Source organism: Crinia signifera, chromosome 1 (genome assembly GCF_055691185.1).
Source record: "Crinia signifera chromosome 1, ASM5569118v1, whole genome shotgun sequence".
Lineage (NCBI taxonomy): Eukaryota > Metazoa > Chordata > Amphibia > Anura > Myobatrachidae > Crinia > Crinia signifera.
The window spans coordinates 222,032,129-222,048,939 of NC_139217.1; the positions used below are offsets into that span (position 1 = coordinate 222,032,129).

Sequence of the window (16,811 nt, forward strand, 5' to 3'; positions counted from 1 at the left end):
CAGGGGATCGCATCGCATCTCCTGCAAAATCGCATGTGATGCGTTTTTATAGGGTGTACAATGCCATGACATTAGGTATACAATAATAGCATTGTATGAAATACAATGAGGTTTTAAGGCCCCCCCCTCCCCCCACTATCCACACCACCCCGAAGCGTGGCGAGCGCAGCGTAGCACGTCCTCCGACCTTTTCGTACCCCCACTATCCACATCGGCGTGGAGTTGATTTTATACAGTGTGGCGAGCGCAGCGATCCACCGAGCCCGAAGCGTGGCGAGTGGACGCGGATTACTTTACATGTATTCCGCGTCCCATCCCAGGGCTCGCTGCGCTCGCCACACTTCGGGCTCGGTGACTAGCTGACCTCGCCACACTATATAAAATCAACTACATGCAGATGTGGATAGTGGGGGTATGAAAAGGTCGGAGGATGCGTTCTGCTGCCACTCGCCACGCTTCGGGGTAGCGTGGATAGTGGGGGTGCCTAAAACATCATTGTATGTCATGCAATGCTATTATTGTATACCTAATGTCATGGCATTGTACACCCAATAAAATGCGATTTTGTGGGAGGTGTGGTGCGATGCGATCCCCCGGGGCTAAGAGAGCAGTGAATAAATTACATAGGAAAATCGCATCGCATCGCATGGCCCTTAAAATGGCCCATGCGATGCAATGTGATTTCCCTATGCAGAATAGCTCACTAAGCAAATAGCTTAATGGGTGCCCAACTAACATATAAGTACCCAGCAAATTAACAAGAGGCTTCTCAGCAGCACAATACATCCAAAACAAACCAGGCTTTTCTTCAGCAAACTTATTTCCACTCAATTTTAACACAAACTCTCTGCTCTTTTAGCTTCAAAACAGACAGGCATAGTCCAAGGCACTCACACTGGGCGGTATTCAATGAGCCTGATTCGCCATGTTTTTATGGCGAATTTGTGCTGTTTGGCGAATTTTTGACTAAAACGGTGATTCACCCTATTCAATGACCAGATGGCGAATACATTTCAAGGTTTTTTTTGCCATGATTCACCGAGTAGCAATCGCTATCTTTTTATGGTGAAGTGGAATATGAACTTTTAAAATAAAGTGTTTAGTTTTTTACATTTGGTGTAAAAAAATCAGGAATTTTATTCTGAGGAGGGGCATGCTATTTTTATTCATGTGCTATAAGCAATTAATATATATTTAATTTTAAAACAATTTTTTTTTTTTTTACACTGACCAGCCAGCAGGGGGCGCCGGAGCCGAGCCGCTCATTAGATATTCTATATTCACTGCACCCGATCGTTACATATGCATGATCGGGTGTAGTGAATATACCCGGTCCCCTGCTGGCACCCCCGGGGGGCAGCCTGTGCTGCCTGGCACCCGGAGAGCCCACCTCCCCCCCACAAACGTTCTGGGGCAGGCAGAGAGACTTCCATCTCTCTGCCTGCCACCGTCCTCAGACTCCCTGCGGCGTTCGCCGCAGGAGCTCATATTCGCCGGTCAGGGGCAGCGAGCCCCTGACTCGTTGAATACCGGAGCCGGCGAGGCTCCGGAACGTGGCGAATGTGCAGCGAATCCTAAACAGGATTTGCTGCACCTCGCCGGTATTCACATTGAATACCGCCCAATGTCTCTGTATTGGCAGGTCCCAGACAGACTTTTGCAGCAGCAGCTCTCTCTAGCTAGCTTTCTTCCATGCAAACCCCCCCAATACTGCCCCCGGGCAGCTTCCCCTATTAATCACCTCCAGAACTGTGGTGGATACGCCTGTGACGCGCATGTTGTATGGTGTGTATGATATAAAGAAGATGGGTTATTAAAGTTCAAAACTACAAGAGGCAAAAGCTGTTAAAACTAGTTTAAACTAGAGATGTGCGGGCTCGGATTTCAGAGATCCGAGCCCCCACGGACGTCATCATTCCGAGCCCAATTCCGAGCAGCGCTCGGAGATTCCCGCCTGACTCGGTCCGTCCGCGTGATTAGAACGTCATCTCCCGGCGTCGGATTTCGCGAGGCTTTATAAGCGGCTGCCGCGCCCGCCATCTTCACTCCAGTCAAGTAGTGGGTTGGGAGAGGGTATGTTGGTGCTGCTGCTGGGGCTTAAACTTGAGCTTGACCTTGAGCTTTTGCAATCGCTGGTGCTGTCTCTCAGTGCTGCTGTGTAGTAGTCTAACTGTGTACTTGTAGTACTACTGTCTCCTCTGTGCGGTCTACCTCTGTCGTGCTGCTGTGCTGTAATTAATTATTTTATTTGCTGGGGCTGTCTCCCTCAGTGCTGCTGTGTACTCTGTTCTCCTCTGCTTAGGAGAACAGTCTAACTGTGTACTTGTAGTACTACTGTCTCCTCTGTGCGGTCTACCTCTGGTGTGCTGTGCTGCCTGTAGTTAATTATTTTATTTGCTGGGGCTGTCTCCCTCAGTGCTGCTGTGTACTCTGTTCTCTGCTTAGGAGAACAGTCTAACTGTGTACTTGTAGTACTACTGTCTCCTCTGTGCGGTCTACCTCTGGTGTGCTGTAATTAACTGTACGAATGTACCGTCTGGTCTGGGTCTCACTGCCTAATAAATAAATACTGCCGTATATCTCTACCTGTGTGGTCTGGGGCTCACTGCCTAATACTGCCGTACCTGTCTGGTCTGGGGCTCACTGCCTATCAAATAATTAAATACTGCCGTATATCTCTACCTTTGTGGTCTGGGGCTCACTGGCTAATAAATAATTAAATACTGCCTGCCTAATAAATAATTAAATACTGCCGTATATCTTTACCTTTGTGGTCTGGGGCTCACTGGCTAATAAATAATTAAATACTGCCTGCCTAATAAATAATTAAATACTGCCATATATCTCTACCTTTGTGGTCTGGGGCTCACTGCCTTTACTGCCGTATGTACCGTCTGGTCTGGGGCTCACTGCCTAATAAATAATTAAATACTGCCTGCCTAATAAATAATTAAATACTGCCGTATATCTCTACGTTTGTGGTCTGGGGCTCACTGGCTAATAAATAATTAAATACTGCCTGCCTAATAAATAATTAAATACTGCCGTATATCTCTACCTTTGTGGTCTGGGGCTCACTGCCTATACTGCCGTATGTACCGTCTGGTCTGGGGCTCACTGCCTAATAAATAATTAAATACTGCCATATATCTCTACCTTTGTGGTCTGGGGCTCACTGGCTAATAAATAATTAAATACTGCCTGCCTAATAAATAATTAAATACTGCCGTATATCTCTACCTTTGTGGTCTGGGGCTCACTGCCTATACTGCCGTATGTACCGTCTGGTCTGGGGCTCACTGCCTAATAAATAATTAAATACTGCAATATATCTCTACCTTTGTGGTCTGGGGCTCACTGGCTAATAAATAATTAAATACTGCCTGCCTAATAAATAATTAAATACTGCCGTATATCTCTACCTTTGTGGTCTGGGGCTCACTGGCTAATAAATAATTAAATACTGCCTGCCTAATAATAATTAAATACTGCCGTATATCTCTACCTTTGTGGTCTGGGGCTCACTGCCTATACTGCCGTATGTACTGTCTGGTCTGGGGCTCACTGCCTAATAAATAAATACTGCCGTATATCTCTACCTTTGTGGTCTGGGGCTCACTGCCTATACTGCCGTATGTACTGTCTGGTCTGGGGCTCACTGCCTAATAAATAAATACTGCCGTATATCTCTACCTTTGTGGTCTGGGGCTCACTGCCTAATACTGCCGTACCTGTCTGGTCTGGGGCTCACTGCCTAATAAATAATTAAATACTGCCGTATATCTCTACCTTTGTGGTCTGGGGCTCATTGGCTAATAAATAATTAAATACTGCCTGCCTAATAAATAATTAAATACTGCCGTATATCTCTACCTTTGTGGTCTGGGGCTCACTGCCTATACTGCCGTATGTACCGTCTGGTCTGGGGCTCACGTCCTAATAAATAAATACTGCCGTATATTATCTACCTGTGTGGTCTGGGGCTCACTGCCTAATACTGCCGTACCTGTCTGGTCTGGGGCTCACTGCCTAATAAATAATTAAATACTGCCATATATCTCTACCTTTGTGGTCTGGGATTAATAATCCCAGGCTAATAAATAATTAAATACTGCCTGTCTAATAAATAATTAAATACTGCCGTATATCTCTACCTTTGTGGTCTGGGGCTCACTGCCTATCAGGGGCGGATTGGCCATTTAAGTCACCGGGAACTTTCCCGGGAGGCCGGCCGCATGTGAGGCCGATAGCGCAACATCGCTCCACCCACTCGCGGGTGTAGCTCCACCCACAGAATTCGGCCGGGGACTGGACAGTCACCACAGGAGGAATACATAACAGCAGAGGTGCAGCGGGGGTCAGGTGCGCTGCTGGCTGCCTTAGCCTGCACCTGTCATACTGTATGACAGGCAGCAGCACCAGCTACAGCTCTATCCCCTCACCTGCTCCTTCCCTCTCGTCTCCTCTGCGCTGCGCTGCCCTCCCTGCCCTGTCAGATATTTCAGGCAGCGTATGATTGTCCCCAGCCCCAGCTTCCTGACAGGAAGTCACATGGTGCACTTGTGATAAACTCTGATCACGTGTAGGTGTATGTGGCCGATACCTGAGACTCCGGACTCCTCTTCTGACACTGCTCCGCTGTGTCTTACCGGCTTCACTCGCCTGCAGTTCGGAGGGTGGAGGGACAAGGCTCCCCGGGGAAAACAATACCTCAAAACAACCCCACAAATCGGTCAGTACACGTTAGATCGGTGATCAGAATGATTTATTTAGGCCGCTACTGGACGCAAGATCACCGTTAGGACAGAAAAGAGTTATTCATATAATAACAGTTTAACTGGCAATCAATACCAAGTACACAACCGGTGCACGGAGAATTGCTAAATATTACAGTAGGAACACAAAATGTTCTGCAATGGAAATATTGTGCGCAATGAGGCCCGTCGTAATACCCGTAGGCCACAAGTCGCACAATACACAACTTCAACAATACCACCGTTAACCTAGACACAGCAGAGAGTAAGGGTCACACATCAAAAGATTTGCAACTACACTTTGATAACGCTGTAAGACTATACAGTTAGTACAAACAATAATAAAACGTCCATAGATCAAAAAGAACACTGAGTCCCTGAGTTTTGGCACTAAGCCAACGAATACAACTGTCACGCTGGTAGTCACTGGTTAAATGCAGCAGTGAATTGATGAACACCACCCAATCACGGGGGGTTTAGGCTGCAAGGCAGATCCAGGCTGTTCTGAATTAGTCCCCAATAGGGAAGGCACAAGTGATGCAATGGAAGGCAGGGTATCTCTGCCGGGTTAGGGAGCTGCGTTCCTTAATGGCCCCTTTCTCCCTTCTTACACCGGTCCCAGCCGGGTACCGTTAAGAGCGACAGTTACTATCAACAGGCCAAGTGTGTGACAGGGTGCCTGGGTATTGGGCCCAAAGAGGGTAGTGGCGCTGGGGTGGTAGGTTGGCTGGATAGTTGGCGCCAGTGAGGATAATGGCGCTGGGGGCTGGCAAGCTGGCTGTACACCTGGTGGTAGTGGGGCACTGCACTGGGGCTGGTGACCTGGCTGAGGGGGTACCTGGCGACCGGATCCAGTTGCAGGCTCCTGCCCGTCTCGACCAGGGACTCCGCTCTTCCCCACCGCTGGCGTCTCCACCGGACCTCGTTCTCTTCACCACGCTGGCACTAGTGGGGGCGCTGCAGGCGCGGCGTTGCCCCACTCAGTGACTCTGCCGGCTCTCTGGTCTCTGCGACGGCGTGGCGGGCTGCCTCCGGGTCTTCTCCTCTTGCGTGCCGCCTGGCGTCTCTCCTACCCGGCGGTGCTGTCACTCTTCCGCGCCCGGGTGTCAGCCGCCTCGCGATCCTCCTTCTCTGCTGCGGCAGCGCGCTCCCTCTTATCTGGCTCCGACACGCTCTCTCCTTCCTCCTGCCGACGCCGTCCCCGTCCGTCCTCCTTCTCCTGCGGGGCGTTTATCCTTCTCTTTCGCGCCACCAGCCTTCTCCTCCCCTCTCCGTTCCCGCTCCGTTCCATGAGCAGGATTGGTGGCCTGGCAACCCCGTCCTCGAATGGCCGTCCGCCATGTTGGTTGAGGGCACCGCTGCCCACCAATGTTAAACAAACAAACAAACAAACAAAACCCCTGGCTGGGTTCAAAAACGGGGCACTCCCAAGTTCTGGGATGCCACATGCCTCCCTGCTAGAAAAATGCCAGTCCGCAGGCATTATATCGGGGTTGGTAGTAGTCCAGTTTCAGTCTTTCGGTACAAAACAAAACATTTAAGGCCTGGGCATTTCTGCATAAATAATACCCGTACATTCCGGTGAAGAGAGATTAGGGAACAATTTGCAATCATACAATAATACTGAAGGAAAGTGCTTTACATTCTATACCTCAAGGGTAAGATACCCTTGGTTGTACGTTCCGACCTGCGTGGCTGCACCACCGGTGGACGGACCTCAGGGGAATCGTGACCGGACACTGACGGGGGTTCCTCCGCCACAGGAGTGGGGGATACCCCTGGAAGGAAGGGTGCTGGGGCACTCATAAAGACTAACATATCGGTGGGGCTGTCCCAAGGCATGTCCCCCCAGGTCCCCTGCCCCTCCACCTCAGGCGAGACTCTCGATTCCGCTGGGACTTCGGCAGTGCAAAGCTTGAGCTGGTCCCTTGCCACCACGCTGATGGTTCCTTCAGGGGTCTTCCGGATCTCGTAGGTGTATCGGTCACCCGCGGGCGTTCTGACGACTGTGTACGGTTCATTCTCCCACATGGCGTCGAGTTTACTCGAGCGGTGATTCCGTTTCTTCCATACGGAATCTCCTACTTTCAGGGGTGCGGGCCGGTTGTTAGCGTTGTAGTCCCTTCCTTGCCGGCGCTGGGCACTTTCCATCCGCTGAGTAACGACTTCTCTAGCAGCGTCAATCCTCTGCTGATGCTCACGGACCCAGTCGGTCTGGGGTCGGATTGGTGGGCCTTCTATCGGGGCCAGTTCCAGGTCTTGCGGCAGCTTGCCCTTGCGGCCGAACATTAAGTAGTATGGGGTGAAGCCGGTGGAACAGTGTTCGGCGTTATTGTAGAGATACGCCAGTTCGGGAAGTAGGGTCGGCCACTTATTCCGATCTCCGGCTGACAGACTGCGGAGCATGCAGATGACGGTCTGGTTAGCCCGTTCGCAGAGCCCGTTCCCCTGGGGGTGGTAAGCCGTAGTCCGGATCTTTCGGCAGCCGTAGTAGGAGCATAGCTCGTGGAAGAGTTGGGACTCGAAGGCGGGCCCCTGGTCCGTGAGAATGCAGTCGGGATAGCCATAGGGTCGGGCGAAATGCTTGAGGAATTGCTCCGCGGTGGTCCTGGCGGTGAGATCCCGGACTGGGACGACCACCAGGAATTTACTGTAGTGGTCGGTGATGGTCAAGGCATATTGATGGCCGCTGGAGCTAGGTTCGAGCTTGACGTGGTCGAGGGCCACGATCTGTAACGGGCGTTGGGTGGTGATGGAGTGCAAGGGGTCCCTCTGGGAAGCGTCAGGGGACCTCTTTAAGCTGCAGGGGACGCAGTCTCGGCACCATGTCTCCACATCTTCCCGCATACCCACCCAGAAATATCGGGTGCGCAGTATGGCTTCAGTCTTCTGCACCCCGAAATGGCCGGACTTGTCGTGGTATGCGGTCAGGAGCACTGGGGCCTGTCTTCTGGGGACAATTATTTGAACCACGGGGTGGTGCGTGCCGGGATCTACGCTGTCCCGAATCAGGATACCTTCCTCCTCCCGAAATCTGTCGCGGTGCCTCAGCAGTTTCACAAGCTCGGGGTCAGCGTCTTTGCGTTGGTGCCTGTCTAGCTGACGGCGTTGGCGTAGTAGTACCAGGAGCTCTTTCAATACTGGGTCTTGGCGTTGAATCTTCCCCCAGTCAACTGTAGGGGTGTCTAGCAGCCCACCTCTCTGGAGACGTGGCTCTGTGACGGACAGGGGGTCTGAGGTGACCACATTCCTTGTTTTGTACGTCCCGAAGGAGGGAATCTCCACCTCTTCGCTCGGGTCCCCTTCCTCTTCCGGGGCGTCGATGACCGGCAACCTGGAGAGAGCATCGGCATTAGCGTTGGCCTTGCCGCTGCGGTAGTTTGTCGTATACCTGTAGTTAGCGAGGCGCGACATCCACCGCTGTTCCAGGGCTCCCAGTTTGGCATTTTGCAAGTGGACTAGCGGGTTGTTGTCAGTCATGACCACAAACGGGGTGGCAGCGAGGTAGTGCTTGAATTTTTCCGTCACGGCCCACACCAGGGCAAGCATCTCTAGCTTGAAAGCACTATAGTTTTCACAGTTTCTTTCGGTCTTGCGAAGGCCTCTGCTGGCATATGCTATTACGCGTTCATGCCCATTCTGGGTCTGGGAGAGCACAGCACTGAGCCCGCGGTTGCTGGCATCCGTGTAAAGCTGGAACGGCTTGTCGTAATCGGGGTAGGCCAATAATGGGGCGTCTATCAGGGATCTTTTCAGTTGGTCGAAAGCCTGCTGTTGGTCTTCCCCCCAGGCGACGGAGGCCGACCCCCTTCGTTCCTGGCCCGACTGGCCTCTCAACAACTCATGCAGGGGGGACGCTACCTTTGCAAAATTCTCAATGAATCTTCGGTAGTAGCCCACAAACCCCAGGTAACTGCGGACCTCCCTGACGGTCTTGGGCGCTGGCCAGTCTCTGACGACAGTGATTTTCTCTGGGTCGGGCATCACGCCTTCCGCGCTAACAACATGTCCGAGGTACTGTACTCTGGGCTTTAGCAGGTGACATTTGCTGGGCTTCAGCTTCAAACCGCTCTGTGTCAGTCGTTTGAAGACCTCGTCCAGGTGCCGCAGGCGGTCGTCATAGCTCTTTGAGAAAATTATCACGTCGTCTAGATACCATTTCGAAGTTGTGCTGCCCAAGGCAGTGCTCCATCACACGCTGGAACGTGGCGGGGGCGTTACAGTGTCCGAAGGGCATCCTGTCGAACTCGAACAGGCCCATTGGCGTCGTGAAGGCCGTCTTCTCTCTATCTTCTGGGGCCATCTGGACCTGCCAGTACCCGCTGGTCAGGTCAAGGGTCAAGAAGTATTCCGCCGTTTTCAGGGCCGTGAGCGACTCCTCGATCCTAGGGAGCGGATAGGCGTCCTTATGTGTTACGGCATTCAGTTTGCGGTAGTCCACGCAGAAGCGTAGACTACCATCCTTCTTTTTGACGATCACAAGGGGGGCCGCCCAGGGGCTATGGCTTTCTTTGATGACACCAGCCTCCTTCATTTCTGTGATCATGTTCCGGACGGGCTGGTACATGGCTGGTGGGAGGGGTCGGTGCCTTTCTTTGACCGGGGGAGCTGATCCTGTAGGGATGTGGTGGTATACCTTTTCTGCTTTGCCGAAGTCGCTCGGGTGTTGACTGAACGCGGCAGCATTCCGTTCCACAACGCGGAGGACCCCCTCGCGCTTCTCGGCCGGAGTGTCCCCATCTCCGATCTGTATGGCTGCGTGCCAGGGGGGTTCGCTGTCGTCCCTCTCTCCTTCCATCACCCCTTGTTGAGCCGCCACGGCGCTTTGCCCCAAGATGTCCTGGAAGTCCACCCAGCTAATCCTGGCCACTTGACAGTACTTGTATAGTTTGACTGCGTATGGGTGTGGATTCAGTAGCCTCACTGGTACCCTCCCTTGGACCACCTTCGCCAGGGTCCTGGCAACCGCGAAGGGCTGTCGACCGTCGGGATCGCAGGGTTCTATCAGGGCTTCATAGTCCCTGCCTCCTGGGCCCGTCCTGGCCTTGCACCAGACGACTTGCTCTGAGTTTGGGCGCAGGAGAATCGGGCGGCGGTCTGTGATTCGGGCCTTTCCCACTTCTCCTTGTTCGTTGATGAACTTCTGCTGACCCGTGATCAGTCGCACTGTTTGCTGCAAAGCCTTCTTCTCTTGGGGGGGGCTGTTCTCATTTCCCACCGTAATGCTTCCACTACTTCACCCGGGCAATTTCTTAGCACGTTCATGCCCAGTATTACCGGCGGCAGGTATTCGTTGGAGTTAGTGGTGACTAGGAACCCCTGTTGGCCCAGGGTGGCTTTTCCCACTTGGACATCAGTTTCCCAATATCCTTGGAAGGTGATAGGCTGGCCGTTGCTGGCTAGTAGGTGTAACCAGGTTGCGGGGGGAGACACGATGTCTTCCTGTGCCCAGTGCTGTAGGAAGTCTGTGATCCTGATGGTGGACACCTGTGACCCTGTGTCCAACAGGGCTGTCAGCTGTACCCCGTTCACCCTGATGCTCAGGTGGGGGCATTCCCCGACGTATCGGGGCCACCATTCTGCTGGTGGTGCCGGACCGGTTAGTGAATCTCCTCCCGAGGGTCGGTCCCTTGCCTCGGGGTCCCCTCGTTTAAAGTCGTTTCTGGGCAATTTCTTTCGACGTGTCCGCTCAGCCGGCACCTCCGGCAGATTGGTCGCCCTTGCTGGTCGAATTGATCAGATGGTCTTCGGCCGGACTCGCGTGTGACTTCCCATCTTGGGCGATTCCTTGGGCCACAGTCCTGCCGCCATTCCCCTTGTCGACTTCTGCCTTGGTTTCTGTCTAAGTCTTCTAATTTCTGCGACATTCGCGTCATATTATTCGTTAGCTCAGACATCTGGCGAGTCAGCACGTCGAGCGGGCTTGGTTCCGCGGGGGCTTGTGCCTGTTGGGTAACGGCCCTGCTTGGGTATAGAGTGTCCGTGATTTGCCCTTTTGGGGCCTGTTGGTAGACTTCTCCTTCCGCCGACTCCTCATCTTCATCCCGGCCACTCTGGTTCATGCCCAGGATCTGCAGGGCGGTCTCTTTAAATTTGGCGAAGGAGCTGTCAGGTTGTTGCCGCCTCCACATACGTAATTGTGACTTGACTGCCTCCTCTCTCGCTCCTTCGATGAAGAGGTTGGTCAACGTTTCGTCTACCAGTTCTTTCGGTGTCTTTTCCCTCAGCTGTATGGCCTTCATGGCTTCCTGCAAGCTTAGCGCGTATTCCCGCAGAGGCTCGTTCGGTCGCTGCTTCCTTGAATACAGGCGGCTCTTCAGATCGGCTATCGTCTTTGATTCAAAGATCTCCCGCAGTTTTTCAAAGATTTGCTCTGCCGTTTCTTTTTCGTTGGCCTCCCACGTCCTTACTTCCCGTAGCGCTGGGCCTCTCAGTTGCCCCACCAATATTTCCACCGCTTGTTTGTTACCGAGCCGGTACAGCTGCGTCATGGAAAGTATCCGGTTTTTGAATTCCTTCAGCGTGTGCGTCCCTGGGGTGTTGTTTCCCGAGTACGTCGGTACCCAGGGTGCGCCAAAGTAGTATGGCATGGTGATTGGTGCCGCTGGGTTCCCTTCCCCAGGTGATGCAGGGAGTCGTCTCCTCCTTCTGGTTGATGTGGGCGCCTCCGATTGGTCCGAGTCTGACATCATTGAATCCTGTTCGCGGACGCCAAGTGTGATAAACTCTGATCACGTGTAGGTGTATGTGGCCGATACCTGAGACTCCGGACTCCTCTTCTGGCACTGCTCCGCTGTGTCTTACCGGCTTCACTCGCCTGCAGTTCGGAGGGTGGAGGGACAAGGCTCCCCGGGGAAAACAATACCTCAAAACAACCCCACAAATCGGTCAGTACACGTTAGATCGGTGATCAGAATGATTTATTTAGGCCGCTACTGGACGCAAGATCACCGTTAGGACAGAAAAGAGTTATTCATATAATAACAGTTTAACTGACAATCAATACCAAGTACACAACCGGTGCACGGAGAATTGCTAAATATTACAGTAGGAACACAAAATGTTCTGCAATGGAAATATTGTGCGCAATGGGGCCCGTCGTAATACCCGTAGGCCACAAGTCGCACAATACACAACTTCAACAATACCACCGTTAACCTAGACACAGCAGAGAGTAAGGGTCACACATCAAAAGATTTGCAACTACACTTTGATAACGCTGTAAGACTATACAGTTAGTACAAACAATAATAAAACGTCCATAGATCAAAAAGAACACTGAGTCCCTGAGTTTTGGCACTAAGCCAACGAATACAACTGTCACGCTGGTAGTCACTGGTTAAATGCAGCAGTGAATTGATGAACACCACCCAATCACGGGGGGTTTAGGCTGCAAGGCAGATCCACGCTGTTCTGAATTAGTCCCCAATAGGGAAGGCACAAGTGATGCAATGGAAGGCAGGGTATCTCTGCCGGGTTAGGGAGCTGCGTTCCTTAATGGCCCCTTTCTCCCTTCTTACACCGGTCCCAGCCGGGTACCGTTAAGAGCGACAGTTACTATCAACAGGCCAAGTGTGTGACAGGGTGCCTGGGTATTGGGCCCAAAGAGGGTAGTGGCGCTGGGGTGGTAGGTTGGCTGGATAGTTGGCGCCAGTGAGGATAATGGCGCTGGGGGCTGGCAAGCTGGCTGTACACCTGGTGGTAGTGGGGCACTGCACTGGGGCTGGTGACCTGGCTGAGGGGGTACCTGGCGACCGGATCCAGTTGCAGGCTCCTGCCCGTCTCGACCAGGGACTCCGCTCTTCCCCACCGCTGGCGTCTCCACCGGACCTCGTTCTCTTCACCACGCTGGCACTAGTGGGGGCGCTGCAGGCGCGGCGTTGCCCCACTCAGTGACTCTGCCGGCTCTCTGGTCTCTGCGACGGCGTGGCGGGCTGCCTCCGGGTCTTCTCCTCTTGCGTGCCGCCTGGCGTCTCTCCTACCCGGCGGTGCTGTCACTCTTCCGCGCCCGGGTGTCAGCCGCCTCGCGATCCTCCTTCTCTGCTGCGGCAGCGCGCTCCCTCTTATCTGGCTCCGACACGCTCTCTCCTTCCTCCTGCCGACGCCGTCCCCGTCCGTCCTCCTTCTCCTGCAGGGCGTTTCTCCTTCTCTTTCGCGCCACCAGCCTTCTCCTCCCCTCTCCGTTCCCGCTCCGTTCCATGAGCAGGATTGGTGGCCTGGCAACCCCGTCCTCGAATGGCCGTCCGCCATGTTGGTTGAGGGCACCGCTGCCCACCAATGTTAAACAAACAAACAAACAAACAAAACCCCTGGCTGGGTTCAAAAACGGGGCACTCCCAAGTTCTGGGATGCCACACACTGTGTGTGCACACTGCACTGGAGGAGCCCAGTGCAGCCCGGCCCCAGCAACTCGTGAGGAGAAGAGCAGCAGCCACCCCTTGGACACTCACAGGAGCAGAGAGAGGCCAGGCAAGTGCTGCTAAAAATCGGGGGGGGGGGAGAGTGTCACATTAAGCTTCTTTTTTGTGTGTGTGTGTGGGGGGGGGGTGTCACATCAAGCTTCGGGGTGGGAGGGGGGAAGAGTGTCACATTAATCACATTAAGCCTGGGGGGGGGAGGGGGGGAGAGTGTCACATTAAGCTTTGGGTGGGAGGGAGAGTGTGTCTTTAAGCCTGGGGGGAGGAGGGGGGGGGGAGAGTGTCACATTAAGCTTTAGGTGGGAGGGAGAGTGTGTCTTTAAGCCTGGGGGGGGGGGAGTGTCACATTAAGCTTTGAGGTGGGAGGGGGGAGAGTGTCACGTTATGCCTCCGGGGGGGGGGGGGGAGAGTGTCACATTAAGCTTTGGGTGGGAGGGAGAGTGTATCATCAAGCCTGGGGGGGGGGTTGTCACATTAAGCTTTGGGGGGGGGGGAGTCACATTAATGTTTGGGGAGGGAGGGGGGAGAGTGTCACATTAAGGTTTGGGGGTGTCACATTAAAGTTTGGGGAGGAGAGTGTCACATTAATGTTTGCGGGGGAGTGTCACATTAAGCTTTGGGGAGGTTGGGGAGAGTGGCAAATTAAGCTTTGGGGGGGAGGGTGTCACATTAAGGTTTAGAGGGGGAGGGGGAGAGGGTCACATTAAGGTTTGGGGGGGTGTCAAAATAAAGGTTTACATTAATGTTTAGGGGGAGTGGGGAAAGAGTCAGTAATATTTGCTGGGGGGGAAGAGTCACAGTAATGCTGGCTTGGTGGGAGAGAGTGTCAAAGTAATGTGTACTAGTGTTCACTCTAGGATTTATTTAGGGCAGGGTGTTGACCACGATCAGGGCACATTTAATTGGGCATGCAACAAATTTATAAACAACCCCCCCCCACACACACACACACAGTAGCGCCCTAGGCAAAATGCCCACAGTAGTGCAATGCTGCCTGCAGTGCCCTGCACAAAATGTCCCCAGCAGTGACACGGGCATAATGCCCCCAGCAGTGGCATGAGCATAATGCCCCCAGCAGTGGCACGGACATAATGCCCCCAGCAGAATCGAGATTGATCTTCTCCCACCACTGCATGACAGCCCAGCTGTCATTTGAAATACGGCACCAGCTCTTGAGCCTTGTAGCCAATCACTGACCCAAGCTTCTGTCACCTGTGCTCCAATTGGCAGGCAGCGGCACATTTAAAATATAGAAAATCCCTACAGCCGGCTGAGCTGTGCCCTGCCAACTGCTTGGCCGTGTCTCTCTGCGGGCAGTCATAGCAGATGCAGCTCTCAGCAGAGGGGATCGCACCACACTGATATGTCGCTGAGGTCACTGAGTGAGTGGCGTGTCAGTACGGTGTGGCGCACTCAGAAGAGCTGAGAGCTGCTGTCAGCTATATCAGCTGGCTCGTAACAGCCGCTGCTACTCTGGCTCCCACAGTTCGGATCCCCTCAGCCGACAAAGTCCCTGGCCTGTATCGGGGAATGGCAGGGCAGTCTCCAGTGTGCTCACTTAGGGCAAAAAATGTATATGCGCGACCACCGTTACTGTTGGGGGCAGGCCCGGCACCAGTACCGAGATGCTGGCTTCCTTCCCCCAAGCTCTCCCTGCTTGCATCTGACAGTAACACCGCAGCGGAGGGGACGGACATGCAGGCTTTGTTTGCTAAAATAGTGGTGTTACTATGTTACTACTATGGGTGCAAAGGGTTCGGCTGTACTAGGTAAATATTGGACTTTTTTTGGTTGTCATATGAGGCATAACACGGGGGGACATATAGCAATTTAGGGGCACCAAATTAAAATAATATCTTGCTCTCCCCCCCCCCACCTGGGTGTGGGGGTAAGAGATGGAAGGAAGGCGTAGGGTGCAGGCATAAGAGAGCTAGAAGGATGGAGTGGGGGTGAGAAAAGGAAGGTGTGTGGTAAGAGAAAGAGCGATAGAAGGAGGGATTCGGGTGCAAGGGTGAGAGATGGAAGGAAGGTGTAAGGTGCAGGGGTTTGAGAAATAGAAGGAGGGAGTGGTGGGCAAGGGCGAGAGATAGAAGGAGTGAGGTACAGACATGGAAGGTGGGAGTGAGGTGCTGGGGTTATAGATGGAAAGGAGTGAAAAGTGAAGGGCCATAGAATGACAGAGGATAGGTGCAGATGGTAAGAAATGAGGATATTACAGAATCAGGGGTAATATGAGACATTAAGAAAATTGAATAAAACAGATAATGTATGGGGAAAAGGATGATGGACACGGGAGGTAGGGAACACAAATTTGATAACATATAATATGGTTTCTTTATACTATGTATAAAAAGAATCTGAAACTGATTTTATGTTAGGAAATCCCTAAACTTTTCTGTGTTTCCAGATATAGCCCAGACCCTGGCCAAAGCAGTGGCACTTGGGAACTGGTGCAAAAATAGGTATATTTGTGTGTCACATATTCCATATATGTGTGAAACACAAATATAATTTTTTTTGCCCCAGTACTGTACTGTGGTGAAATGGGTAATATGTGTTTTAGTGGTTTAACATGTATACAGGGCTCTACCATTGTGTTGTGTGTGTGTGTGTGTGTGTGTGTATAAGCATCTATACTGTAGCATAACATGTATATGTGGCTCTACTGAGTAGCCATACGCTAATCTAAGGGGTGGCCGGGGGTGCACCGGACCACCCATTAGACCACCAGCCGCTTAAAATTTAAAGAAATAACAGCCGGGCAGAGAGATCTGTGTGCTGCCTGGCTGTTTAGTCTAAGGAATTGCTCGTTGCCAAGGGGGATGTCTCACACCGCTGGATGCACCTAATTGAAAGAAATGACAGCCGGGCAGAGAGCGATGTGCGCTGCCCGGCTGTAGTCTCTAAGCAGTGGCATGGATATTTTCAGTTTTCCCTTTGGACCGCCGGCAGCCAATCAGGAGCGGCATTGGTGGTATTGGTAGCTGCTCCTGATTGGCTGCCGGACCCCAGCGCGAGAACTGAAAATATTGATGCTCCTGCAGAGACTACAGCCGGGCAGCGCACATCGCTCTCTGCCCGGCTGTCATTTATTTCAGTTAGGTGAGTCCAGCGGCGTGAGACATCCCCCCCTTGGCAACAAGCAATTCCTTAGACTAAACAGCCGGGCAGCGCACAGCTCTCTCTGCCCGGCTGTCATTTATTTTTAAATTAGGTGCATCCAGTAGTATGACATCCCCCTTGGCAATGAGCAATTCCCCCCCCCCCCCCCTTGGCAATTAGCAATCTCCCCCCCCCCCACCTTTGCAACGAGCAATTCTCTCCCCACCTTGGCAACGAGCATTTCTCTTCCCCCCCTTGGCAATAAGCAATTCCCTCTCCACCTTGGCAACAAGCTAACCCTCACCACCTTGGCAACAAGCTAACTTAACCCCACCTTGGCAACGAGCATTTCCCTCCCCCCTTGGCAATGAGCAATTGCCTCCCCCCTTGGCAACGAGCAATTTCACTCCCTCTTGGCAACAAGCATGTATTCCCACATGGGATTGAGCATGAAGCCCCCTTGGCATCGAGCATGAAGCCCCCTTGGCATAGAGCAAGAACCCCCTAGCAATTAGCATGTAGGTAAGCGGCACTTATG

General features: G+C 52.8%; 1 protein-coding gene across 20 annotated transcripts in view; it reads left to right on the plus strand.

Moving 5' to 3' along the window:
* The window catches only part of ADGRL3 (adhesion G protein-coupled receptor L3), a 1,133,398-nt gene that overhangs the window by 568,289 nt on the left and 548,298 nt on the right, over window positions 1–16,811 (plus strand). The gene's annotated exons all lie outside the window — the stretch shown is intronic.